General features: G+C 46.1%; 1 long non-coding RNA gene across 1 annotated transcript in view; it reads left to right on the top strand.

Annotated features, from left to right (window-relative positions):
- LOC134970034 (uncharacterized) overlaps nucleotides 1-27,161 on the top strand; it is a 178,288-nt gene extending 151,127 nt beyond the window's left edge. Inside the window, exons 3-5 of the long non-coding RNA XR_010189621.1 lie at nucleotides 16,754-16,868; nucleotides 16,955-17,027; nucleotides 26,519-27,161. This is a non-coding gene — a long non-coding RNA (uncharacterized LOC134970034). The remainder of the gene's footprint in view (nucleotides 1-16,753; nucleotides 16,869-16,954; nucleotides 17,028-26,518) is intronic.
- The last annotated feature ends 358 nt before the right edge of the window (nucleotides 27,162-27,519 follow it).

Here is a 27,519-nt window from a genome sequence, read left to right as displayed (position 1 = left end):
CGACAGCTTGGCGAGCGCAAATGAGCCCCTTGCGGGCTCGCTGCGCTCGCCACGCTACGGGCACGGTGGCGCGCGTTTATTCTCCCTCTATGGGGGTCGTGGACCCCCACGAGGGAAAATAAGTGTCGGTATGCCGGCTGTCGGGCTCCCGGCGCCGGTATACTGAGCGCCGGGAGCCCGACCGCCGGCAAACAGAAGACCACCCGTATATAGATATACAGTTGGCCATTGCTGTATCTTGCAGCTCTGTGTCACTGCAAGTATCCATTACATATCTGTGCTGCATTATTGTGAACAGTATATAGTAGGACAGTGCAGCATTTTGGTGATCAACAGTATATAGTTGTACAGTACATTAGGCCATTGCTGTAGTATCTTGCAGCTCTGTGTCACTGCAAGTATCCATTCCATATCTGTGCTGCATTATTGTGAGCAGTATATAGTAGGACAGTGCAGCATTTTGGTGACCAACAGTATTTAGTTGTACAGTACATTAGGCCATTGCTGTAGTATCTTGCAGCTCTGTGTCACTGCAAGTATCCATTCCATATCTGTGCTGCATTATTGTGCGCAGTATATAGTAGGACAGTGCAGCATTTTGGTGACCAGCAGTATACATATATAGTACAGTACAGTAGGCCATTGCTGTATCTTGCAGCTCAGTGTCACTTCTAGTATCTTGATCAGTGCTCAATATCTGCTGCATTGTTGTGACCAGTATGTATACTGTACTGTGCGACGTATGTTATACACCTGGTGATTATACATCCTGTAATCTGTACTGAGCGATGTGTGAGATACACCTGGGGATTATACACCCTATATACTGTACTGTGTGATGTGTGATATACACCTGGGGATTATACACCCTATATTATTATTATTATTATTATTATTATTATCCTTTATTTATATGGTGCCACAAGGGTTCTTCAGCGCCCAATTACAGAGTACATAAATAATCAAACAGGAAAACAGCAACTTACAATTGATGACAGTATAGGACAAGTACAGGGTAAATACACATAGTTACATCAGCAGATGACACTGGAATAAGTATCAGGTGGCAGAAGACTGCTGGATGTGGTACAGTTGAAAATTATTAAAGTAAGACAAAGGATAAGCACATGAGGGAAGAGGGCCCTGCTCGTGAGAGCTTACAATCTAAAGGGGAGGGGCAGACAGACATGGGTGACACAGATGGGGTACATAGAGAACGTGGAACAGAGGGTTAGGATGAGATTTGGCTGGGTTTGGTGAAGAAGTGGACCCCCAGAAGGCACAAGTCAATACTTAACATTGCAACATTTTACTGGGCTATGCAGGAGAAAATTAAAAATAGGGGAAAATAAAAATAAAAAAAAAGAATCGATAACTTCTACCGCTTTCAAAAAGGTCAATGGAAGCTGAAATAATGGACAACTACCTCATGGAAGCCAGATACAGTATACCAAACGGTACTTAGCAGAGTTAGAAATGAGTGCTTATGAAATACAGTAACTTTTGTCATAATATTTCAGAAACTGCATGGCTGGTCTCTTGCACTCTTTTGCTCTAATACACCACCTGCTTTAGGATTTATATTCAAAAACATTATGTCTCCATAATCCCAAAAACGTCAGTCTTCTTGGAAAGTGGTTTGTTCCTTTGTAAGGGAAAGAGAACAAACGTTCTCAAACAGCGGTTTCTCAATTTCTTTTTCCTCTGGGAAGGGATTGTGGATTCACAGGAATATCTGAGCATTTCTGTAATCAGAAAGCAGCGACTTTTTACAAATGTTTACGAATAATTCCAGTGATTTTGTCATTTTCTTCCAGTGATTTGGACCAATAATACCATTGATTAGAACGAATAATTCCAGTGATTTTGTAATTTTCTTCCAGTGATTTGGACCAATAATACCTTTGATTAGAACAAATAATTCCTGTGATATTGAGGTGTTTGTGTCGCTTAGCTTAGCCATCCAGCGACCACAGTGCACCTCTTTTTCTCTTTTATTTGCATCATGTGTTGTTTGGGGCCAACTTTTTGAAGTGCCATCCTGTCTGACACTGCAGTGCCACTCCTAGATGGGTCAGGTGTTTGTGCCGCCCTCTTGGGTTGCTTTGCTTAGTCATCCAGCGACCTTGGTGCAAATTTTAGGACTAAAAATAGTATTGTGATGTGTGAGGTGTTCAGAATAGACTGGAAATGAGTGGAAATTGTGGTTATTAAGGTTAATAATGCTATAGGATCAAAATTACCCCCAAATTCTATGATTTAAGCTGTTTTTGAGGGGTTTTTTGAAAAAAAACACCCGAATCCAAAACACACCCGAATCCGCCAAAAAAATTTCAGGGAGGTTTTGCCAAAACCCGTCCGAATCCAAAACACGGCCGCGGAACCGAATCCAAAACCAAAACACAAAACCCGAAAAATTTCCGGTGCACATCTCTAATATATATATATATATATATATATATATATATAACCACAATTTTGACTGTTAATACAGTATATCATCTCTATCTGCAAACCAATTTCCATCTCATGGTGCTGATATAAATACACTGAAAATTATCAGATAATTTCCTACTCTGAATTAAAAAGTGCATCAATATGTATAAGCACAGTGTGAAATACAGTAAAGATTCAACCTTGGAACAATAGGGACTGGCCTGGACCAGAGAGGTATTTGTAACAGTGAAAAGTGGGTGCAAAGAAGACCTTTGATTATCTAAACAGGCTCTGGCTGTATAATGTTCTAGCTAAAATTGGCTTCAGGGGATCCTTCTGAACCATGGGTGTCATTCCGACCTGATCGCACGCTAGGTTTTTCCACTGCGCTGCGATCAGGTCAGAACTGCGCATGCATATGCACTGCAATGCGCAGGCGCGTCATACAGGTGCAAAGCGAATCGTTGCTGTGCGATGGATATATCGAAGAATCCATTTACACAGCCGATCGCAAGGAGATTGACAGGAAGAAGGCGTTTGTGGTTGTCAACCGACCGTTTTCTGGGAGTGTTTGGAAAAACGCAGGCGTGTCCAAGGGTTTGCAGAGTGGGTGTCTGACGTCACTTCCGGCCCAGGACAGGCTGAAGTGATCGCAAGGGCTGAGTAAGTTCAGGGCTACTGGGAAACTGCACAAAATGTTTTTTTGCACAGCACGGCTACACATATTCTATCGCACACTTGCAATGCTAATATACACTCCCCTGTGGATGGCGACTATGCGTTCACACGGTTGCTAAAAACAGGTAGCGAGCGATCAACTCGGAATGGCCCCCCTAGTACTTATAAAGCACCATTGTCCAGATTCTTTACTATGGGAATCCTCTCTGATCCTGTAAAGCTGGATTAAGATATAATACAGAAGTCCATTGTCTTCTTTGCCAGTCAGTTTGCTCTGGGGGCAACGTGCAAATTACTAAACACATTGTTTAGCTACAGTTCGCCAAAGATTGTGATGCCTCTCCTTACCTTTGGCCAGGACTTGTTTTAGAAGATGATGATCAATGTAGCAAGACACATTATCTATCTGGGCATGAAAATGCTAGTTCTTCTGTTGCACTTCACCTCATTATACTGGCCTCATTCAAAGGAGTCAATTCAGTTAGATGGGAATTTGCATATGAAAACATGCATCACGAAACTCACCTGAAAACTAACATGTCTTTAATGCCCAAATTGTACTATTTAAAACCCTCCATATGCATAATCATTCATTGTGGGATGAGTGTAACAGAGGTCATGTGCTGTGTCCAACATTTGTACCTTAAAAATATTTTTCTTACCTTTTCACCAGCTCAGGGTGGTCTGTACAGCAAAATATGAAATTATTGGGAAAATTCAATGTGAGTTTTGAATTGAATTGCAAAGACAATTTGTTATGCAAATTCTCTGTGAAAACGGCTCACACGACCCACCTCCTGAGTGTGCATGCAGAAATCTTCATTAACTAGTGTCTTCAGGCTAGTCGCTGCGTTACTGAATGCCCAGCACTTAAGCTTGCAGTTTACTTCAACTAAGCACTGGGCATTAGTTGAGGTAAGGTGTATCTACCGGGTTAAGTGCACGGGTGTGATGCAGTCAATTAAACAGCTCTGGGCACTTACCCCGGGAGCTACATTCCCGCGATGCTAATTGAATTCCTCCAATCAGGACTGCCATCAGAAATTGTGGAGTCTGGGGCCGACAAAATAGGCAGGGCCCACCATCCGCATCATGACTGCACATATAGGTGGATTTGTGTTAAGCTTTGCATAATCTTACACGTAGCGGCGGCTGCTGCCCTTGGGTTGCAGCGCCAACCAAAGAGCCGGCCAGCACATATAGTTGCAATGGTACCCCTGTGTGTGAGAGTGCAATTGTACCTGCTTTCTTTGGTGTCGTTGGCGGCTTTGAGACCTCTCCCGACCTCTTCCACAGGAGCCTGTGGCAGAAGAATGATTACCCCAAGGAGGACCCCGCAGATAAAGGAAATGCAAATGGGTGGTGACAACACGTTTATTTTCAATTCGGAGAAAGAAAAGTCACAATTTAATTTGGATTCAGATGCCGTCTAATAAGTCAGCTCTATTCCAACCGACACCTTGCGGAACGTCACATATAATTTGTATACTATGCATCAGTATTATCACATATCACTTGTTGAATAGGCATAAGTGTTATCACATATCGTCTGCTTAATTGGCATGAGAGTTATCACAGTATATTGACAGGCCACTGGGTGGCGATATGAGCCCAGCAAAAAGAAAACCTTAATGTAATACACAATCCGAAGAAGTCCATAAGTGAGTCTCTGCACAGCACAACAAAAATAATTAGGCCTGTGGACTCCATTCCCCAACGTCCGGTGGGGTGGATAATGAACTCGCTCAGGGCACAAATGGTTCCTGAAGCTTAGTGGGTATCTCAGTTCCCTTATATAGCTGCGTAACGTGGGCGGGGTAGGTGCAGTCTATTAATGCTGAGGACTCAGGTATGACTGTTCCACACTGTCACGGGGAAGTTCTGGTGGCAAACAAAGGGGTGTAAGGGTGTAACAATGATCTGCGGAGCCCTGTATGTGCATCTATTCTGGTATGGGCGTATAGCGTCGGCTATGGGCTGATATCGGCTTAGGCAATAAAGCTGGAGGTAGGATGCTAGGTTTCCTGCAGGCTCTAATGGACTAGCAGCATGTGGCCGTCTGGGACATGAACCCTTAATGTGATCCCTGAGGGCAATTCAGGCATGCTCTCCTTGGGTGACTACTGCGAGGTAGCGGAGTGTGGGGTTTAAAGTGTCTTGTTGTCTGCAGCATGCAGGGTTTCTGACGCTTACCCTTTGTCAGATGGGCTGGCAGCGGTAGGTGACTGTAGGGCTCCCTTTCAACGTGGCACACTTGCCCTGTCTTCTGCTCCTACAACAGGCGGTGTGCGGCAGCTCAGGGCGCGTGAGTAGGCCTCCCGGTCTCTGCGGCTGGCAGTCAGATCTCGGCTCTCTCTCCTAGCGTCGTGCGGCTGGCGGCTCTCCCTTGGCGGCTGTGTGTAGCGCTCTCCCGCTCCGTGCGGTTGGCAGTCAGGTCCCGGCTCTCCCCTTGCGTCGTGCGGCTGGGGGCTCTCTGCTGGCGGCACGGCTCTCATCAGCCGCTTCCACTGCCGCGATCGGTCTCCCTCTCCTCTTCACGCCAACCCACCTCCTCTTTTTTAACGGATCCTCCTTCATCTTCCAGCGCGCTGTCCAGCCAATTAGAGGGGATCGCGGGCCTCCCGCGTTCTGATGTACAGCAGAGGGTCCTTGGTCCCGATGCCCCAGCTGTTAATAGGTACTGAAGATAAGGGGTTTTAACCCTAACAGCGTTCTTTACTAAAGCCTCTCAGGTAGCTCTGGCTGCCATTAAGACTGCATGACATGCAGCAGGGATAACCACACTGGGTATCACATATACACATACCTCCTAGCAGAGCAGCGGTGAATAGATGCTGTGTGCATGCGCACAGCATCTATTCATTCGAGTCAGAAGGACAGGGGGCATGGCAGCAGCTCACAGAGCGCTGGGCATGCCCCCTCAATGATGGAATCGGGAGGCATGGCTTGCAATCGCGGCATCCTCACAAAGACATGCCCTTTCTCTGAGGCCACTCCCCTTTCGGGCATGGGCGTGGCTACACCACCCCAGGTCCCGAATACAGATTCACCAATGTTGGGAGGTATGTAAACATACAAATAAAGTTGTATGTAACTTATGTGCTGGCTTCTTTACCTGGGGATCAGCAGCCGCAGCATGCCGGGGACACAGGTACACAGTGCTCAGCTTTTTCAATAAGTCCGTCCCCAGACTCCCAATGGATGGTTTCACAGGAGTCTGGGAACGGGCTTATTGAAGATAGACAGGCTGAGCACTGTGTGCGTGCTGCGGCTGCTGATCCCCGGGTAAGGAAGTCAGCACATAAGTTGCATACAAATTTACATGTATGTTTCTATGTGCTGGCTGTCTCCCCTCTGCAGCCTTTGGTCAGTTTACACTTTTTTCATGATATACTTAAATGGTACCACTTTCGCGCGGAGAGGCTCATGGGACTTGTAGGCAATCATATGGATAGGAGCCATCCGCACCCGCCGCACGATCGCCATGGAAACGAGTAGGAGGAAGTGACGGCGAGGCGCGGAAAAGGCTCATGGGACTTGTAGGCAATTAGTTGTATAGGAGCCACCTGCGCCCGCCTCACATTCATTGGTAGTGACCTATTTAAAAGGAAGGACGGGGATATGTTATTTTATTCTGCTGGATGCCTTGACAAAGACCCGCAAAGGGTAGAAACGCGTTGGCTTTTTATATCCAAGGGGAGACCGAGTGTGACAGTCTGCAGGACAGCTAAATGAGGAAGTGACACCCGCAGTTGCCGTGGAATATAAAACCTCATGCCTGAATAAACTTGCTGCTGGTAATTACGCACTTTGGACACTCTCTGCACTTTGGATTCCATGCACTTTATGTTTTATCATTGTATGTTTTATGTGAATGTATATTAAATGTTTTAATGGTACATCACTATATGCACTTTTTTTCTTTGTTATATCAACATTGAAAATCGATTGTGGAAGGACTCTGAACTACCATTAAGTCCCTTCACTGGGCGCTTGTATGTATTATCACATTTTTTGCAGTACCACTTTCACTGCCTACACCTCTGCCTGCAGAACAGTAGTAGAATATATGACTTAAGAAACAACTATACGTCTGCCACGGGATCAGTATGATTTCACAACTGGCGGAATCCCGGTGGTCAAAGCCACAAGGTTCTATTCCCCTCGTGTGGTGGCGTGGACCACCACCCAAGTGGGGTTTCTGGATGGCGGTTGAATTAACTGTCAGGATTTCAATGGCTGTCAGTATTTTGGCGTCAAGATTTCAACTGCCGGGATCCTGACAGTCAGAAATATAACTGCATACCGTCTACATGTGCAGCAAATTTAAATGCATATTCTATTTCCAATCTGTATGTTACCTTCATACACAAATTGGCATATAATCGACATATAACATAGATATTCACATATATATTACACTGACTTCTGATCAAGCTGTACTCACACTTATCCATAGCAGTGTATTAAGTGCATAGTGCTCTTTTCATACACGTATTGGTGGAAAACTGTAATAATACACTGTGTGCACAGCGTAGTGTCCAGGCTATGGGCCTGATTCAGAGGGGGATGCAATGCAAATGTTTGTGCAGTTGGCCAATGTTTTTTTCTACTGCACATGTGTCTGAGTGTTACTGTGCATGTGCCGTCATGGTCTTGCAATGGCATTCGTAGTACTGATTAGGACACAGAGTGATTGACAAACAGTTACCATTTGAAGGGGGTAATGAGGGGGGTGGTTACAAAAATGCAGGCATAACGAAACTGGTTCATAGGTGGGTATCAGCATGTGACTGCATCTTCATCAAGCTGACCCTGGTGTCTTAGTTCTGTCACAAATTCTCAGATGTTGGATGATGCGACTGATGTATGTCCGATGGTGCGACTTTGTGTACAAGCAGTGTATCTGAGATGCAGAATGTGAGGGTCTCCCAGTGGCTGTGACATTGGCATATTTTCAGACATCCATTGCGTACGAAGAAATAGCAGCCCCATAAGTCTCTCTCTATTTACTGCTCCTTCAAATGCAGGATACCTAGGTGGGTTCTGCAATACCTGTTCTATTTGATAAATCGCAGCAAAAAATAATGTTTTGTTCTTAGAATAAATGGATGTTTTAACCTCATGTGACTGTGCCCTGCTTCTACATACCCTAGCAGTCCTATTAAGGTCAGCCTTGCGGTTCACCTTAATTGACCTTGTGGTTAACCACATAATTAAGTGGTTCCCATAATAGAAATTAATGGTGTTTATCTGTGGGAGCCGCACACAGCCAATGCGCAATCCTCTGAAACCCAGCGCTCATTGGCTGACCGGGTCTCCTAATGATAGCAGTCACCCGGGGACCCACCGGTGCTGGTTGATGGAAATATGGGGGAGGACCCCTATGCATTTTTTCTTCACTATTTCCAGAACCTGGACTGGCTCAGGAGCTCAGCTCAAAAAATAACAGTGCTGGTTATGCTTTTGGGGGGGACCCCACATAATTTTTTTAAATTTGTTTACTTTTTACCTCTCTTTACTTATACAGATAGAAGCATGCACAGATCTTACTGATCTGTGCATGTTTCTGTCGAAGTAAAAAAATATTACACACACATGTGCAAACTCCAAACAGAGTGGCCTCTGTTTGTGCGCATTGCCGCCGTGCATACGCATATACGCATGCTATGTACCCAGGCCTTGCGTATTAACGCGTGGCAAGAGTATATAAGGTAGCAAACACATTCGCACAGAAAAGCCACAAAGACATATTCAATACTTTATTCATATAGTGCACAATTCACACATTTGGGGTCATTCCTAGTTGATCGCTCGCTAGCAGTTTTTAGCAGTCGTGCAAACGCTAACCCGCCGCCCTCTGGGAGTGTATTTTAGCTTAGCAGAAGTGCGAACGAAAGGATCGCAGAGCGGCTACAAAAAGAAAAAAGTACAGCTTTAGAGTAGCTCCAGACCTACTCAGCGCTTGCGATCACTTCAGACTGTTTAGTTCCGGACTTGACGTCACAAACACGCCCTGCGTTCGGCCAGCCATGCCTGCATTTTTCCTGGCACGCCTGCGTTTTTTCGAACACTCCCTGAAAACGGTCAGTTGACACCCAGAAACGCCCACTTCATGTCAATCACTCTGCAGCGGACATTGCGACTGAAAAGCTTCGTTAGACCTTGTGTCAAAATACATCGGCCGTTGTGAAAGTACGTCGTGCGTGCGCACTGTGCCGCATACGCATGCTCAGAAGTGCCGGTTTTTTACTGAACATTTTCAGCTAGCGATCAACTCGGAATGACCCCCTTAGTCCCCATACACATTGTCAGCAACTTACATACATTTAAAAGGTAAAACAACAGAGCTGTCAGGAATCGACTCACCAAGCTGACAGCTGTCCGCCGCTGCGGACTCCGTCCTGGGTCCCTGCGTTCATCTGTCATCCGCGTCTCTGCCATCAGACGCCATCCTGGGCCTGGGAGCGCTCCTGTGATAGCGGGCGTGTAGCACGCCGCGTTCCCGCTAGGCCGCGGCATGGGCGCCGCCATGACAGCCTCCAGCAGTCAGCATACGGCGGCCAATCCGGTGCTTGGCCGCACCCACTTTTCCTCACTCCACCAATGACTGTTTAACAAGGGGTATATATGAAGCTGCAGGATCAGTCTGCAGGCATCCTGAACTTTGTGTCACTCCTGCGACTCATGTGTAAGGATCTGGTTCCTGTTTCCTCCGTGTACCTGGATACCTACCTGCTGTTCCGTGTTCCTGGCTTTCTACCTGAGACTTTGTACTCCTGGTTACTTTTCACAGCTCCGTGGAACTTCAAGCCCCAGCAATACCTGTATCCATCTACAGGCTTCACACTCATCACCATCTCTGTGTGCTTCAGCCTAGCAGTAGAGACTGACTCCAGGTGTGTTCCATCTCCCCACCTGTGATGCAGCTTGCTCGCTGCCAGTGCCTCATCACCTGCACTGTGGACATAGTCAGACTCCTGCCTCTGCTACCAGGTTTGCCATACAACACCATCTCTGCTGGTTCCATGTTTTAATCTGCTCTGGTTTCCATACCAGAATATCCTCTGCCAAATTATCACTCATCTGTTATCATCACTACCGGTTATTATTTCATCAGTCACCATTCATTCTGTTACCATAGACTCTCAGCTATTACGCTGTACAATTGACATTTGCATTTCTACTGTTATTTTCTGCTGCCGTTTGTGAATCATCTGTATAATAAATATCATTGCGCTCATGCGCAGAAACATAATCCAGCCTCCTCGTTTTCTCCCATCCACCTCCACTGACCCACTAGCGCCCCCTCCGGGGACACAGACAAAACCAAGTCTGACAGTAAGTTCAGGATCGATGGACTCGGATGGTGGACGGAGTGTGGGGTCAGAGGCCTTGCAAAATCTGGTCTCCCGTTTGGATGGTCAAGAGGCTGTGCAGCAGCAGATGTTCCAGTTCCTGCAAGGGATGTCCTCCCGGATAGATACACTACAGCAATCCCTGCCTAGTGTACACACTCCTACAGTTCCTGTTACTCCAGCACCTGCCAGTACTGTGAGTCCTTCTATGCCGGCTGCATCAGCTCCAGTGTCACGTCTGCACCTGCCCGTGCCAAGCAAGTATGATGGCAGCCCAAAGTTATGTCGCGGGTTTCTCAACCAATGTGAAATCCAGTTTGAATTGTTGTCACATAATTTCCCCACGTCAAGATCCAAGGTTGCCTACATCATCTCTCTACTTTCTGGATCTGCTTTGAGTTGGGTGTCTCCTCTGTGGGAACGTGCCGACCCTCTGATTAACAACTATACAGAATTCGTGTCAACCTTCAGACGGATCTTTGACGAGCCTGGTCGTGCAACATCAGCTTCTGCAGACCTAATCCAACTTCGTCAAGGTACCCGTAGTATGGGACAATATGTCATCCAGTTCCAGACGTTGGCCGCAGAGATTCAGTGGAACAATCAAGCCCTGGTAGCAGCTTTCTGGCATGGACTCTCTGATCGGATCAAGGACGAACTGGCAACCCGCGATCTTCCTGTACAATTGTCTGATTTAATTTCCCTGTGCATCAAGTTGGACTCTCGCATCCGCGAACGCAACAATGAACGTGCTCGGAGTGAGCCACGCAGATCAAGGATGATACCTTCCGTACAGTTCCAGTCTCCACCTTCTGATGAGCCTATGCAAATAAATAGGTCCCGCCTAACTCCTGAGGAGCGGTCAAGAAGACTTCATGAGAGACTTTGTCTTTATTGTGCGGCTGCAGGTCACCAGATTAATTCCTGCACAGTGCGTTCGGGAAACGCCAGATCCTGACTTGTAAAGGAGGAGTCAAGTTGGGATCTTCTAGACAAGCTCCTTCTAATCAAGACCTTATCCTTCCTGTGACTTTAGAGACTTCAGTTGGGCTTCAGTCTGCATCAGCATTAGTGGACTGTGGAGCCGCAGGAAATTTCATCACCCAAGCTGCGGTAAATAAATTTTGCTTGCCTGTATGTGAACTTTCTTACCCAGTCTACATTACCGCCGTGGATGGTAGCCGAATCTCCAAGGGGAATATTTCTCACCAAACTGCACCAGTGGTTTTGGGAGTTGGGTTCCTACACTCAGAATTAATAAAGTTCTTAGTCATTCCTCAAGCCACCCAGGAGATCGTTTTGGGCATGCCCTGGCTCCAGCTACACAATCCACAGTTTGACTGGTCAACGTTACAACTTACTTCATGGGGTTCACATTGCCATCAGTCCTGTTTAGCCCAAGTTTGTCCAATCAAGTCTACTGAAGTAAAAACCCAGTCAAGTCTTCCTGCGGCTTATCAAGATTTCTCTGATGTCTTCAGTGAAAAGGCCGCGGATGTCCTGCCGCCCCATAGAGAATGGGATTGTCCCATCGATCTCCTTCCTGGCAAGAAGCCACCTAGGGGGCGTACCTACCCGTTATCTGTTCCCGAAACTGAAGCGATGAGCGACTACATCCGGGAGAATTTACAGAAGGGATTCATCCGTCCTTCATCATCACCCGCTGGTGCAGGCTTCTTCTTTGTTAAAAAGAAGGATGGAGGACTGCGTCCATGCATTGACTACCGGGGTCTCAATGACATTACCATTAAAAATAGTTATCCATTACCACTCATTACCGAATTATTTGACAGAGTTAAAGGAGCCCGCATCTTCACCAAGCTAGATCTCCGCGGTGCCTACAACCTCATCAGAATCCGGAGTGGTGACGAATGGAAGACAGCTTTTAACACTCGAGATGGTCATTACGAGTACCTGGTAATGCCATTCGGGTTGAGTAATGCCCCAGCAGTGTTCCAACACTTTGTGAACGAAATCTTCCGTGACGTTCTGTATAAATACCTCGTTGTTTATCTGGATGATATCCTCATCTTCTCCCAAGATCTTCCCTCTCATCGTCTACAAGTCCGTGAAGTCCTCCGACGTCTTCGTGAGAACCGGCTCTACGGTAAACTATCCAAGTGTACCTTTGAAGTTTCCTCTATACCCTTCCTGGGTTATATAATTTCCGGATCGGATCTCCAGATGGACCCGACAAAGTTGGAAGCCATTGCCAATTGGTCCATTCAAAATTCTCTCAAGTCTATTCAGCGGTTCCTGGGATTTGCCAACTACTATAGGAAATTTATTCGGGGATTCTCCACTCTCATCGCTCCTATTACCAACTTAACTCGGAAAGGGGCAGACCATTCCAACTGGTCAGAAGAGGCTTTAGCGGCCTTCCAGAAGATCAAGCTGGCCTTTATGTCTGCTCCAGTTCTGTCCCAGCCAGATGTAAACAGACCGTTCGAGTTGGAGGTGGATGCCTCTACAGTTGGAGTTGGAGCTGTTCTCTCCCAGAAGGGAACCGATGGGAAAATCCACCCCTGTGGATTTTATTCTCGTAAATTCCTCCCTGCAGAAGCTAACTACTCCGTTGGAGATCAAGAACTACTGGCAATTAAGCTGGCCCTCGAGGAATGGAGGTATCTCCTGGAAGGGGCCAAACATCCGTTCAACATCTACACGGATCATAAAAATCTGCTATATTTAAAGGCAGCCCAGTGCCTTAATCCTCGCCAGTCCAGGTGGGCTATGTTTTTCTCACGTTTTAACTTTAAGCTTCATTTCCGCCCAGGTTCGCAGAATGTTAAAGCTGACGCCTTATCCCGATCTATGGAATCCGAAGAGGAAACGCCTGACTCAGTTCCACATTCCATCCTGAGTCCAGTGGTATTTGCTGCATCTCAAGTCTCCCCAGCTCCTCCTCCTGGTAAGACTTTTGTTTCCCCAGAACTCCGTCCCAAGTTGCTGTCTTGGGCCCATCAATCCAAGTTCACTGGTCATCCCGGTGTCCTGAAAACCTTCAAGTTCCTCTCTGAGACATACTGGTGGCCAAAGATGAAAGCTGACATCAAGGATTTCGTAGCATCCTGTCCTAAGTGTGTGCAGCACAAGACTCCTCGTCAGTCTCCAGCAGGTCAGTTACAACCATTGTCTATTCCTAGTCGCCCTTGGTCACACCTGTCCATGGACTTTATCTCCGACCTTCCTCCTTCTCAAGGATACAATACCATCTGGGTTGTAGTGGACAGATTTACCAAGATGGCCCATTTTGTTCCTCTCCAGGGTCTCCCTTCTGCCCCAAAACTCGCCCAAATCTTCCTACGGGAGATTTTCCGCTTACATGGTCTACCCTCAGAAATAATATCCGACCGAGGTGTACAGTTTGTAGCGAGGTTTTGGAGGGCTCTCTGTTCTGCCATGCAGGTTAAACTGAAGTTCTCGTCATCTTACCACCCTCAGACGAATGGGCAGACAGAGAGGGTAAATCAAGAACTAGAGACATTTTTAAGATTGTATGTTTCATCTTCTCAGGATGACTGGTTTGATCTGCTCCCATGGGCCGAGTTTGCCCACAACTTCCGCTACCACACTGCTACTGAGACAACTCCATTCTTTGCAGTATATGGGCAACATCCTCGTGTTCCAGACTTCCAAGAACTCCCTCACATGGATGTTCCTGCCGCCACTACTGCCCTGAGTCAGTTTTCTTCAATCTGGAGGAAGATTCACATTTCTCTCAAAAAGGCCTCCAGCCGGTATAAATACTTTGCTGATCGCAAAAGACGCGCAGTTCCTAGCCTGAAACCTGGGGACAAGGTTTGGCTGTCTACCCGGAACCTCCGTCTTAGGGTCCCGTCTATGAAATTTGCACCACGTTTCATTGGCCCCTTCCCTGTCGAAAGAGTCATCAACCCTGTGGCCTACAAGCTGAAGTTACCACCTTCTCTGCGAATACCTAATGCTTTTCATGTTTCTCTCCTCAGACCTTTAGTCCTGAATCATTTCCAAAGAGCTCTTCCAGTTGGCACCAAAGTTCGAACTCAGCGGGGCGTGGAGTTCGAGATTGGCAAGATTCTGGATTCCCGTTGCCGGTATGGACGTCTTCAATACCTTGTCGATTGGTCCGGTTATGGCCCAGAGGAGAGAAGTTGGGTAAATTCGTTGGATGTCCATGCTCCAAGGTTGGTCCGTGTCTTCCATAACACTCATCCTTCCAAGCCACGTGGGTGTTCGGTGCCCACCCTTAAAGGGGGGGGTACTGTCAGGAATCGACTCACCAAGCTGACAGCTGTCCGCCGCTGCGGACTCCGTCCTGGGTCCCTGCGTTCATCTGTCATCCGCGTCTCTGCCATCAGACGCCATCCTGGGCCTGGGAGCGCTCCTGTGATAGCGGGCGTGTAGCACGCCGCGTTCCCGCTAGGCCGCGGCATGGGCGCCGCCATGACAGCCTCCAGCAGTCAGCATACGGCGGCCAATCCGGTGCTTGGCCGCACCCACTTTTCCTCACTCCACCAATGACTGTTTAACAAGGGGTATATATGAAGCTGCAGGATCAGTCTGCAGGCATCCTGAACTTTGTGTCACTCCTGCGACTCATGTGTAAGGATCTGGTTCCTGTTTCCTCCGTGTACCTGGATACCTACCTGCTGTTCCGTGTTCCTGGCTTTCTACCTGAGACTTTGTACTCCTGGTTACTTTTCACAGCTCCGTGGAACTTCAAGCCCCAGCAATACCTGTATCCATCTACAGGCTTCACACTCATCACCATCTCTGTGTGCTTCAGCCTAGCAGTAGAGACTGACTCCAGGTGTGTTCCATCTCCCCACCTGTGATGCAGCTTGCTCGCTGCCAGTGCCTCATCACCTGCACTGTGGACATAGTCAGACTCCTGCCTCTGCTACCAGGTTTGCCATACAACACCATCTCTGCTGGTTCCATGTTTTAATCTGCTCTGGTTTCCATACCAGAATATTCTCTGCCAAATTATCACTCATCTGTTATCATCACTACCGGTTATTATTTCATCAGTCACCATTCATTCTGTTACCATAGACTCTCAGCTATTACGCTGTACAATTGACATTTGCATTTCTACTGTTATTTTCTGCTGCCGTTTGTGAATCATCTGTATAATAAATATCATTGCGCTCATGCGCAGAAACATAATCCAGCCTCCTCGTTTTCTCCCATCCACCTCCACTGACCCACTAGCGCCCCCTCCGGGGACACAGACAAAACCAAGTCTGACAAGAGCTACTCAGCTTTACATGGTGTGAGGGGATGGAACAGTATTAAGTCTTAGTGTTTGGTATCCAGATGTACAGTATTTTGTGATCTACATTGCGGTGACTATTTCCAGTTTATTGCATGTCTCTGCGTATAGATATATGCAGAATTGTAATATTCGCAAACTACTGTAATACTGTACTCATGATAATCGGCGGGAACCCAGTGGCGAACATCTGCAAGTACACCTGGACCAAGCATCGCCCATTCATTCAAACCAACCTATGACCCCTCATGTACTGTAAATGATTTGCCCTCTGACCTAGGAAAGAAGAGCTGAAGAGCTTACAGTTCCCATTGTACTGTATTTGGACACATTGTATAAAAGAGAGGCCTCCTGACCAGGCTCAGTCTCTATTCTCTGAAGGTCATCTTGCTAAGACTGGCTGAGTCCTGGATCCAGGAGCGCTCGCGATTTAAACGTACAGTATGTATTATTGGTTGTAGCTCTTCTTTGTATATTGTTGTACTTTTTACATATATAGTATATGTGAGAGGATGTTAACTAATATAAGATATATACTTAATTATATGTGGAAAATGTTTAAAAACTTGAAAATAAGATCGGTTAGAGATATAATTAAGTAACCAGCTCATAGGAAGTGATGTAAGAGTTAGGGGATGATAAAAGCCCAAATGGAGCCACTAGGGCTCATTCAGTGTGAGGACAGCATTGAGGACAGCAGCTCCAGATTGCAGCTAACAGTAAGTAGTTCTTTATACACTTTCATTCATTTCACTTTAACATCAGGTTCTATTAAGATTAGTCACTATAAAAAAAATATATAAAAGACAAAAAATAACTAATATAAATTAATTTAAATAAAATTTTGTTTATTACAATAATTTATCTATCAATTACGTAAGTGGGCACTAATGATTATTCTATTCTATTCTATTCTATTTTATTAACTACATTGAAAGGGCACTAATTGATTATTTTATTAACTACAAAAATGGGCACTAATGAAGTTATTAATTAATATATTTAATATATCTGTTATTTTTAGAAAAATAAAAGCTGTCTTAGAGAGTCTGAATTGTTCCTGTACGTTGGTTTAAGAAGTTTGCAGTACCCTACATTGGATATTCCTCTAAATTTAGGATATTAGCATTAGGATTTTTGTAAGTATCCTATTGGGTCAATTTTTCAAATATATGGAATATTATAAATAGATTAATGGGATTAATTAATGCTCCTGTGCCCACAGAGTGGTGCGTGTTTAGGGATACTTTCCCAAGCATTACGGTTCTACAGTGAGGACATCGCTCTTACATATAAAAGTAAGTTTCCTGTGTTATGATATGGATGATATGATTGATCATTGTTAAATTTAAACATGTAAATTTTATGTGAATACAGGTATATACAGATTATAATCTTATTAAAATGAAGAAGTATATAATAGATATTTGAAAATTAAGTATTAAAAATTAAGTATTGGATATTTAAAAGTCTACTTTCTAAATATCACCTATATGAACTGATACCTTCCAGTTAGCTATGTATTGTATGTTCCATACTGTTAAATGATTTGTTACCCACCAGCACCTCCATCAGGTCACTTAGAGTACTGATATATATATAGGCAGTTATGCAAAAAAGATTGTTTTGTATGGAATTAGATAATCATCTTGGTTAAGATTGTCAACTGAAGTTTGAATGTAATTTTTATGGTCATTTTTTGATATAATTATAATTTTAATATGTTTTTGTTAAAGACACCCCTGAGGAAGTCTATGTTTAGACGAAACGCGTTGGGTGATGAGACATAGTGGGTGGACAAGCTGTCATTTGAGCTCCTCCCCGGCTGGGGTGGACAGCTAGTCCATATAAGATCATATCCCATGATTGTCTAAAGACCAATGTAAGAGTTATAAACCTTTTAAAAAAATAAAATAATTTTTATTAATTTTTGCGAAGGACTAACGAGTGATTTTACTGTCTGGTGAATCTGGTGAGAGGGTATTTTTCAGGATCATCCCACTATCCGTGACCAATTTTGTGAGATACCATAGAAAGATTGCAAAGAGACTTTAATGCATACTTGAGCGCTCTCCAAACAACTATCAACATATATATATATATACAGGTTGAGTATCCCATATCCAAATATTCCGAAATACGGAATATTCCGAAATACGGACTTTTTTGAGTGAGAGTGAGATAGTGAAATCTTTGTTTTCTGTGGCTCAATGTACTCAAACTTTGTTTAATACACAAAGTTATTAAAAATATTGTATTAAATGACCTTCAGGCTGTGTGTATAAGGTGTATGTGAAACATAAATGAATTGTGTGAATGTACACACACTTTTTTTAGTGCACAAAGTTATTAAAAATATTGGCTCAAATTACCTTCAAGCTGTGTGTATAAGGTGTATATGAAACATAAATGCATTCTGTGCTTAGACTTGGGTCCCATCACCATGATATCTCATTATGGTATGCAATTATTCCAAAATACGGAAAAATCCGATATCCAAAATACCTCTGGTCCCAAGCATTTTGGATAAGGGATACTCAACCTGTATATATATATATATTTTTTTTTTAAAGTAAATACTGTTGATGCGTTGGACCACAACATAACATTTAACTACTGGTGTCGCATTCCATTCTTGTTTGGGGTAAAGTGTATTCAGCCACACGTGTCACTATATTGTGCGCATAATGTGTCGGCGGGTATACGCAACTTATATACACAGTATAGCTGTTATATGCATATGATTAGCGGCCGCAGCGGCTCGAACCACAGTGTGCGTATGTATTGCATTTCTTTGTAAGTTAATCGAACTTAACACTTCTGTCAAACAAGGACATGTTGCAGGTGCATTGAGGTGCGATTATGTGCGTCTTTTATTGTGAGCTGAGATGGGATTACTGCTGAGGAAACCAACAAAATCGCGCCTATACACACACGCTACAATGCGACACAATATACCATCGGACGACAAAGATGCTAGTGAAAACGCTTGTTAGTAAATGTGCGCTTTTTTCCCCCAGCGATAAGGGGCGATTTGTTGAATCACCCAAAATCGATTCTTAGTAAACTGCCCCCAGGTAAGTAGTTACAAGGGCCCTCATTCCGAGTTGATCGGTCGCAAGGCGAATTTAGCAGAGTTACACACGCTAAGCCGCCGCCTACTGGGAGTGTATCTTAGCTTCTTAAAATTGCGACCGATGTATTCGCAATATTGCGATTACTAACTACTTAGCAGTTTTAGAGTAGCTCCAGACTTACTCTGCCTGTGCGATCAGTTCAGTGCTTGTCGTTCCTGGTTGACGTCACAAACACACCCAGCGTTCGCCCAGGCACTCCCACCGTTTCCCCGGCCACTCCTGCGTTTTTTCCGGAAACGGTAGCGTTTTCAGCAACACGCCCCTGAAACGCCGTGTTTCCGCCCAGTAACACCCATTTCCTGTCAATCACATTACGATCGCCGGAGCGAAGAAAAAGCCGTGAGTAAAAATACTATCTTCATAGTAAAGTTACTTGGCGCAGTCGCAGTGCGAACATTGCGCATGCGTACTAAGCGGATTTTCACTGCGATGCGATGAAAAATACCGAGCGAACAACTCGGAATGAGGGCCAATGTTTTTAAAATAAATGTAACCTATTTTTTAGATTTACTGTATTTTTCTACATAAACACAATAGGGGCAAAGAGAAACATATGGTGAGAAGGACAGGGAAAGAGAGAGAGAGAGAAAGAAAGAAAAAAGAAAGAAAGAAAGAGAGAGAGAGAAAGAGAAGAGAGAGAGAAAGAAAGAAAGAAAGAAAGAAAGAAAGAAAGAAAGAAAGAAAGAAAGCATTTTGTTTGCAGATCAGATGCAGACGCAATCGCACACAGACTATAGGCATGCCGCATATCATTTTTAATCAGCAGAGTCTGCTTGTGTGTCTTATTCACATAGTAATGCGAATAAGATGCATTTTTAGGGAAAATGCACAAAAAGACACCTGGTGTTAGTAAAGGCGCTCACAACTATACGCGGCTAGAAGAGCTGTTTAACATGACTGCAGCAAGGCTATAGAAGGACACATCGGTAGAACAACGGGGAAAGTGGACACAAGACACACAAACTTGGGGGGTGGAATAGGGAAAAAGTGTAAGATATGCACACTCTCCTAAGCTGTAATGTGAGTGGGACATGCTCTGTGTGCTGTGCAACCTTTCAGTGTAAGGAAACAGGGATCCATTTTAGAAGGATGAGCCACCACACCAGAGGGCAGCTGCAGGGCTCCTTTCTCTTTCTGGCAGCCTCATGACATCCCTAGAGCAGCGGCTGCTGCTGGACCAAAGGAAACCTTCGGCCTCTCTAGTGTATACTGCAGATGATTCAGGCGATGATTTGGGGGGCTCAGGACTCATAAGTGCTGCCTGTTCTTTACAACACGTGGAGGAAGGGGGTCACTCACAGTTGACTCTGCACTGTTGGGGGGAGGAAGCCAGATGCATAGTAATCACACTATAGCCACAATAGATCTGCCCTTCTCTTGCTCTGCATGGAAATGTCTGGCAGCTGCAGACACATTCATGCAGTGTTCTAAGACTCAGTTAACTGGCAGGCCCATAAGATCATAATACATGCTCGCTATCTCAGTCCTGGCGCCCAGGGCTCATGCCACGCTTTCCTCATGCTTGTTTTGCAATTGTGTGAGCGGGGTGCAGGTGCAGTCCTTGCTGCCGTGCAGGTGTAGTCTTACTGCTTACCTCGTGCTGCACTTTCACCTTCAGGTCATGGAGTCCTCAACGGACCTGGAATCTTCACTGGAACTTGGACACGGCCATCCCCTTCCAGTAGCAGACGACAGACGAGCTAGGAAGAAAAGAAAATCAATGAAGGAGTATCAACGCTTTTCCAAGGAAAAGAGGATACTCCAGGGGTGAGGGCGACCTTCACCGGTTAGGTGAAAATCATCATCGGCATAAAGCCTCAGCCACCCAACTGTCACCTACGCAGCACTCATGCGCTGAGGTGTAGCTGGACCTTGCACGTCTACTGAACCAGCGTTCAGGGGACAGACGGACACAGACACAGACAGACACAGATGATGCTCACCGTTGCTAATCTTGTACTCGGATCTGCTCCACTTACAGGTTCCTGTAAGAAGGCAAAAAGAAACAACAGCCGTGCAGGGCCAAAAGTTAACCTAGTGTGCGTCCGCTACACTAGCTTCTTTAACAGAGCCCTCAAACTAGCTCAGGTGTATGTGGTGCAACACAAACTATGCACAAACTGTAAACAAACTTTGCCCTGCACGGAATACAGCACACATCACAATATCACAGTACAAGCATCAACAACGTCCTGTCCCTTAAAATTCCTAACTCCTAGAGCTGTGACTACATGTGTGGAGCTGATCACTCCTCCACACAGGGGAAAATTTACTTTAGATTACTGGGCAGTGGGCGCCTCACAACCTGCCCACTTCCCCTTGCTGCTTAATTGGGCCTTCTGCCCAGAACGTTACGGGGCTCACAAAGGATCTGGGTCTGATACCCAGATCACCTTATTTAAATATATTGCTCAGGACCCTTTTTGGCCTGCCTAGTTGGGGCCAGTAAGAATGACTTGGGCCTAGTGCCCAGTCAACTTATTCACCTGAAGGGCACTCTATTTATACTGGGCCTAGTGACCCCTAGCTGTCATCCCAGGCCTGAGGCCTGCAATTACCCACGGGCCTAGTTCCCGCCTAACGTGGAGCAGATGGGAAACCTGGGCCTAATGCCCAGGGTCACCTTATTCCCCTAATAGGCCACGCTTAAACTAGGGCCTAATGCCCTCTAATACCGCACTGGCCATTAGGCATTAGCCTGAAATTATGCCCACAGGCCTAGTGCCCGCCTACTGTGCCCACAGGCCTGTGGCCATTAGCCATTAGGTATTAGCCTGAAATGATGCCCATGGGCCTAGTGCCCGTCTACTGTGCCCACAGGCCTGTGGCCTGACTGTCCCCCACGGGCCTAATCCCCGGTGTTCTAGGGAAGGTGGGTGACAGGTTCCCTCACCGAGGGCCTACCTGTCCTGGTGGGAGAGGCACCAGGAGGGAGCTTCGTCAGCTCTATTCCTTTCCACCCCTGGTGGCTTCTCCGGTCTGTGACTTCAGTCTTCTGCCCGTCCTGACCAGTGGCGCCGCCGCCTCTTCTGAGCATCCAGTTGCTGCTGGACATCTTCTTCCTTGTTCCCGGCGTCTTCTGGCCTCTTATGTGGCCTCTGGAGCTCTTCACCGTTCTTCCGTATGGCCTCCTTCCTTTTCTCCGTCCCGGCGGCGTCTGATGTCCCTTGCTGGGGCGGGGCCTAAGCTGCGGCAAGCGCTGATTGGACAGCGCTCTGCGAGCCGTGATTGGCTCGTGGAGGGCGCTGGATTTGTAATACCGCAGCCGGCGCTTCTCATTGGCTGCCAAATTGATACCAAGTTTAAAGCACCGCAGCACTATCCGTCGCCGCTTCTGGTCCAGTGCAGGGAACCAATACACAGTCCCTGCACCGGCCACCCACCGCTGCTGCACAACCAATGCTGGGGACAGACAAGCTGCCCCATCGCTGTCTACAGTCCGTAACTGCTAGGGACACAGATCCCCTGCACTCTGCTGGGAGCCTGGTGCTGGGAGCGGACACACCGCCCCAGCGCCTACACACATCTCCACAATTGGACTGTCACAGCCTCAGATGAGCAACCCGTTATACTGATCCAGCCTTTCCTCCTGCGGCATGAAGTAATAGCAGCCTCTCACCTCCAGCTCACTTTCTGCCCCCTCCCCCCCCCCCCCCCTCCACACACACACACACTGTCATTTCTAGTGACCGCCAGCCCTTTCTGAGGCAGGGACTCTGTTTGCTCCATAGTGCAGTGTGTGACGCCTCAGGTTGACTGTATGTGGCAGTTGCAGCTTCTGTACAAGACAAGTTGCCTGGACGTGGCTGTGCGCCAAGTAAACCCTGGATCCACCACTGATGCGCAAGGAAGACGGGCCCTCCTCCCTGTCTGGGCCCGGGACTCCAGTCCTGACAGTCCCCCTTTGATGGCTGCCCTGCACCCAATGTTAGCAAATGTATTTGGATGGGGAGATAAACTGCTGAATGTATGAATGTACTACTTAGCGGTAGTTATGGGTCACAGTCAATGTGACATTGGGCCACTTGATCCATATCAGCTAAATTATATAAGTTTGTGTAATCAACATAAGATTAGTAACTTGGCTGGTCATGGCCACTTACTTCTATTTGATGTTGTAATATGTAATTGTATGTAATTAGTTTTAACTTACTCCCCTTAATCAGCAGTGTTGTATAAGATTTCTTTCATAGTTTTTGCATTATTGAAAACAGTAGCTTTACACGTCAAACATTAAAAAACATATGATCTTGTTATAAACTTATATATATATAATGGTGGAGCTTTTAAAAAGACTTGGATGCCACACCCCTTTTCATGGGCCCCTACCACCACATTCACCCGGTGGGCCCTTCATGCCCTCCCCATGGGTGGTATTCATGTGACCGGCGGTCAGCAGACCGACGGTCACATGACCTCCAACAAAATCCCAACCCTTCACTAGCCCGACGGCCGGCATGCTGACCAACAGGGACTATTTCCACTCATGGGTGTCCACAACACCCGTAGAGTGGGAACAGAACACATGGTGACCGCAGGTCGCCACCAATCCCGCAAGGGGCTAGCTGCACTCACCCCTCCCCGCCGGGATCCCTGTCAGCCATACCACACCCCTCCCCATAAGTTTCACTGCCTCCTACCCCCCATGTGCACCTATCATCTCCCCTATCCATATTTTATTCTACCTTTTATTCTAAGCGCCTTGAGTCCTATTGGAGAAAGAGCACTATATAAATAAAATTATTATTATTATTATTATTATTATTATTACTACCTCCTGCCACTCATGCCTATGGCCCCATCCCCCCACCCTACGAGTGCCTCTGCCTCCTTCTTTCCCATGTGCACCTATCATCTCCCCTGCCCATATGCACCTTTTCCTCCTGCCACTCATGGGGAGGGGGGGGGGACATGCCTCTGCCCCCCTCCTCATGAGTGCGTCTGACCCCCCACCCCATGTCTCTGTCTCCTACCTCCCTATGTGCAACTATCATCTCTCCTTCCCATTTGTACCTCTACCCCCCTCCCCATGAATGACCCTGACCACTGCCTCCCCAATTGTGCCTCTGATCCCCCCCTCCGCATGAGTCCCTCCCCATTTGTACCTCTGGACTCTTCCTCCCCATGTGTTACTCTGAACCCCCCCCCCCTCTCCATATGCTCCTCTGACCCCCTTTCCCCATGTGTTCCTTTGACCCCCCCTCTCCCTATCTGTAACTCTGCTTCGGCCACCATCCCTACTGTGCCTTGACCCCTCCCAAAGGCTGTTGGTTGCTGATAAGAAGTACCATGGAGATTAATCCATGACAAAAGGGAGCCAAGCAGAGACAATTTAAATGGAGCAAGTAAGCACGGGGACGATCGAAGACGCATGTGAGGCCGGCCGGTGTGAGAATATACACTGGGCTCACGCATAATAAATGCGTCTGTTGTGGCGTCAACATGTCTCTTTTTGAGGAGCCCTTTGATTAAAATGTAAATATTGTATTACCATTATGCTGAGATGGAAAGCAAATATAGGTTGTAGTACATATAAATTAAAAGACCCCTTAACTCTGTATCTTCTTAGTGTTTTGGACCTGTAGTTTGTATACCTATCAGGTTGGTTTTTTTTTTTAATAGCTCCTGAACCTATTTTTAAGAAAAACAGAACTGTATATATACAGTAGACGTCTAAACTTTAAGCTATGCCATACCTCCCAACTTTCTACAGTTGGGAGGTGGGACACAGACGTGCTCCGGAGGGGGCGTGGCTTCACAAGCCACGTTCACATTTTCTACGATGTGGGGACATGATCAGTGCTCTGTGAGCTGCTGGCCATGCCCCCAGACCCTCTCTCAAGTGTATATTTACCAAGGTGTGAATTTTTTAGAAGTGGAGATGTTGCCCATAACAACCAATCAGATTGTAGCTGTTATCTTCTAGAAGCAGCTAGATAAATGTTAAGAGGACTTTGACTGGTTGCTATGGACAACATCTCCACCCACCTAAGTAAATATACCCCTCACAGAGCAGCGGGTGAAAGATGTCTCCCAACTGCCCACCCCCACTGCGGGACACTGCGACCCGTGAGTGGGGCAGTGGGACAGTCCCAGAAATACGGGTCTGTCCTGCCAAAATCAGGACAGTTGGGAATTATGCTATACACATCAGTCTTATATGTGTACACATGATACAGGGGGTAATTCAGAGTTGATGGTGGACGATCATTTACTCTTACATGCAGGGGGACGTAGTTCAGACCTGAACGCCCGCTGTGCGAAAACGCACAGCAGCACAGGAGCCCCACAGTCTCCATACCAGACACATTTATATGTGAAAGATGAAAATAATGCGCTCTTCTCACACGCACCATCTGCAATATCTGTATAAATTATCTAGTCTGCTTACTTACAATAACAACAACCACCGTATGTCTATAATAAGGATTTTGTGCTTCTTCTCTTTGGTAGTAGTGATTCTGTATTCTCACCACAACCCACTGTGATCTACACATCCTCTAATATTTATGATGCAGTCTGCACCACCAGCACTGTGTGCAACTGTCTCACTCTCCCTACAATACATTATGGGGGTAATTCCAAGTTGATCGCAGCAGGATTTTTGTTAGCAAGTGGGCAAAACCATGTGCACTGCAGGGGAGGCAGATATAACATGTGCAGAGAGAGATAGATTTGGGTGGGTTATTTTGTTTCTGTGCAGGGTAAATACTGGCTGCTTTATTTTTACACTGCAAATTAGATTGCAGATTGAACACACCACACCCAAATCTCTCTCTCTGCACATGTTACATCTGCCTCCCCTGCAGTGCACATGGTTTTGCCCAACTGCTAAAAAATTTCCTGCTGCGATCAACTTGGAATTACCCCCTATGTGTGAGACTATACTACTCTTCAGGCAGCTAGCTCTGCACCAGCATTGCATTTAAGACTGCCTCAAACCCACCCCACCCCCCAATCCACAGTGGTCAATCCATTTAGCTGCAAAGGGTGTAAAGTGAAGTTGCCCCCGATCTCACACCCTTCGCAGCTTTGATTCTGCCTGAATTCTGACAAAAATGCTCTTTTCAGCGAATTCGGCCACCATAAAGTGCGTCCGCTGCCGTGATGATTCGCTCCTGCAATATAATCTAAAAAAGAAAATCGTATGGTGCTCCTGGCCTCCTTGAAGAGTGGTCAAGTGGCACTGTCAGCTCACCCACCCCCTCCCCCTTCCTTTCCCGCCCGGCAACCCCCCACGCTGCTGTCCGAACTGGGCTATCCAGGGGTGTCAGATCAGATGACGCATGGGGCAGCCAAAATATCGGCAAGCATGGTGTGAATACGGCTCTGTGTGAGACTATGCTACTCTTCAGGCAGTCTGCACCAGCACAATATATGCCAGACTATGCCACTGTTCAATTTAAATAAACGTTCCAAACTGTCTGCTCTTGTATTCTACAGTATGTTCATGCCTCAAGTCTAGTTTCTCAAATAAAGATGTATTTCTCACATACTATCACAGCAATTAACTCTTTCACAATGATTAACTCTTTCTGTGATCCATATTGCTGTATCCTGGGAGGCTACATGGTGGTCTTTGGTGCTCTATGTTAATAAGGTTATCTGCACAGCTTTATTCATATAACCATACACTGTTTTCCTGTTCACAGCTGCAAACGTCATCATTCGTGTCGGCACTAAAACCTACCCCATGTGCAACGGGTTTGTCTGAAACAAGCGTCCATCATACGCATGACTCAACATGGGATGGAACTCTGGCTACACGCCCACAGCCCTCCCAATACCCTGCCAGGGGATACTCTCTTGTGTGCATCAGCAAAGCAGCCACCCAGTTGCCACCCAGAAATGTCCATTTCACGAACTGAGAGATACGATTGATCTATATATTAACAAATGCTATAGCTCCAGCATATTCAATTGTGCTTTACAATGCATAATTTTTCTACCAATGTGGTGGGGGGCCATCAGGGCGATCGCCGGCAGTAACACATACCATCTCCATGGACACTTTGGCCGTCCACGACCTCCAATTTCTTTAGGAATTAATGGAGCGATTGCCGGCTGCAAATAGTCGTATTATGCAGCAAGCCATGTTGCAGCATGCTGCATCACAGCAAAGAAGAACATGGTTACATCTGTAGGCTAGCTGCTGTTGCATACAAATCTGCATGTGACTGGTAGGTTAGTTGGTTTCTGACAAAAATGAACACTAATGTGTATGTGTGTAAGTGATGTAGCAGCGCAGGGACTGGTGTGAATAACAATATTCTCTGTGAGGAGCTGCGTAATATGTGTGGGCTACATAAATAACTGTTAATAAACAGAGACTTTACAAATCTGTTCTCTTTCTAGCCAACTTTCTAGGCAGTTTACTGCCCTAGAATGTTCTGAATCAGGAAACACACAAACATGTTTTACATTGGATTTGTGATACTTCTGCCACGTGCATATATGGGTCTATTTATTAAATGGCAATGGTTAGAAGAGATTTTCTATCACTGCATATAGCAACGACAGAATTTTTTTTCTATAGTATTTATTTATCATTGATAAGTCACTGATGCAGCTGAGCGATGCTCAGCTCCACGGTGATGCTGGCCAAGCAGAGGTACGGCTTATCCTTTCACCTTCTGCGCACCCCTGATCTGGG

Source organism: Pseudophryne corroboree, chromosome 11, assembly GCF_028390025.1.
Source record: "Pseudophryne corroboree isolate aPseCor3 chromosome 11, aPseCor3.hap2, whole genome shotgun sequence".
Lineage (NCBI taxonomy): Eukaryota > Metazoa > Chordata > Amphibia > Anura > Myobatrachidae > Pseudophryne > Pseudophryne corroboree.
The sequence above is the reverse complement of the archived record's forward strand: the minus strand, read 5'-3'. Positions and strand labels throughout refer to the sequence as shown.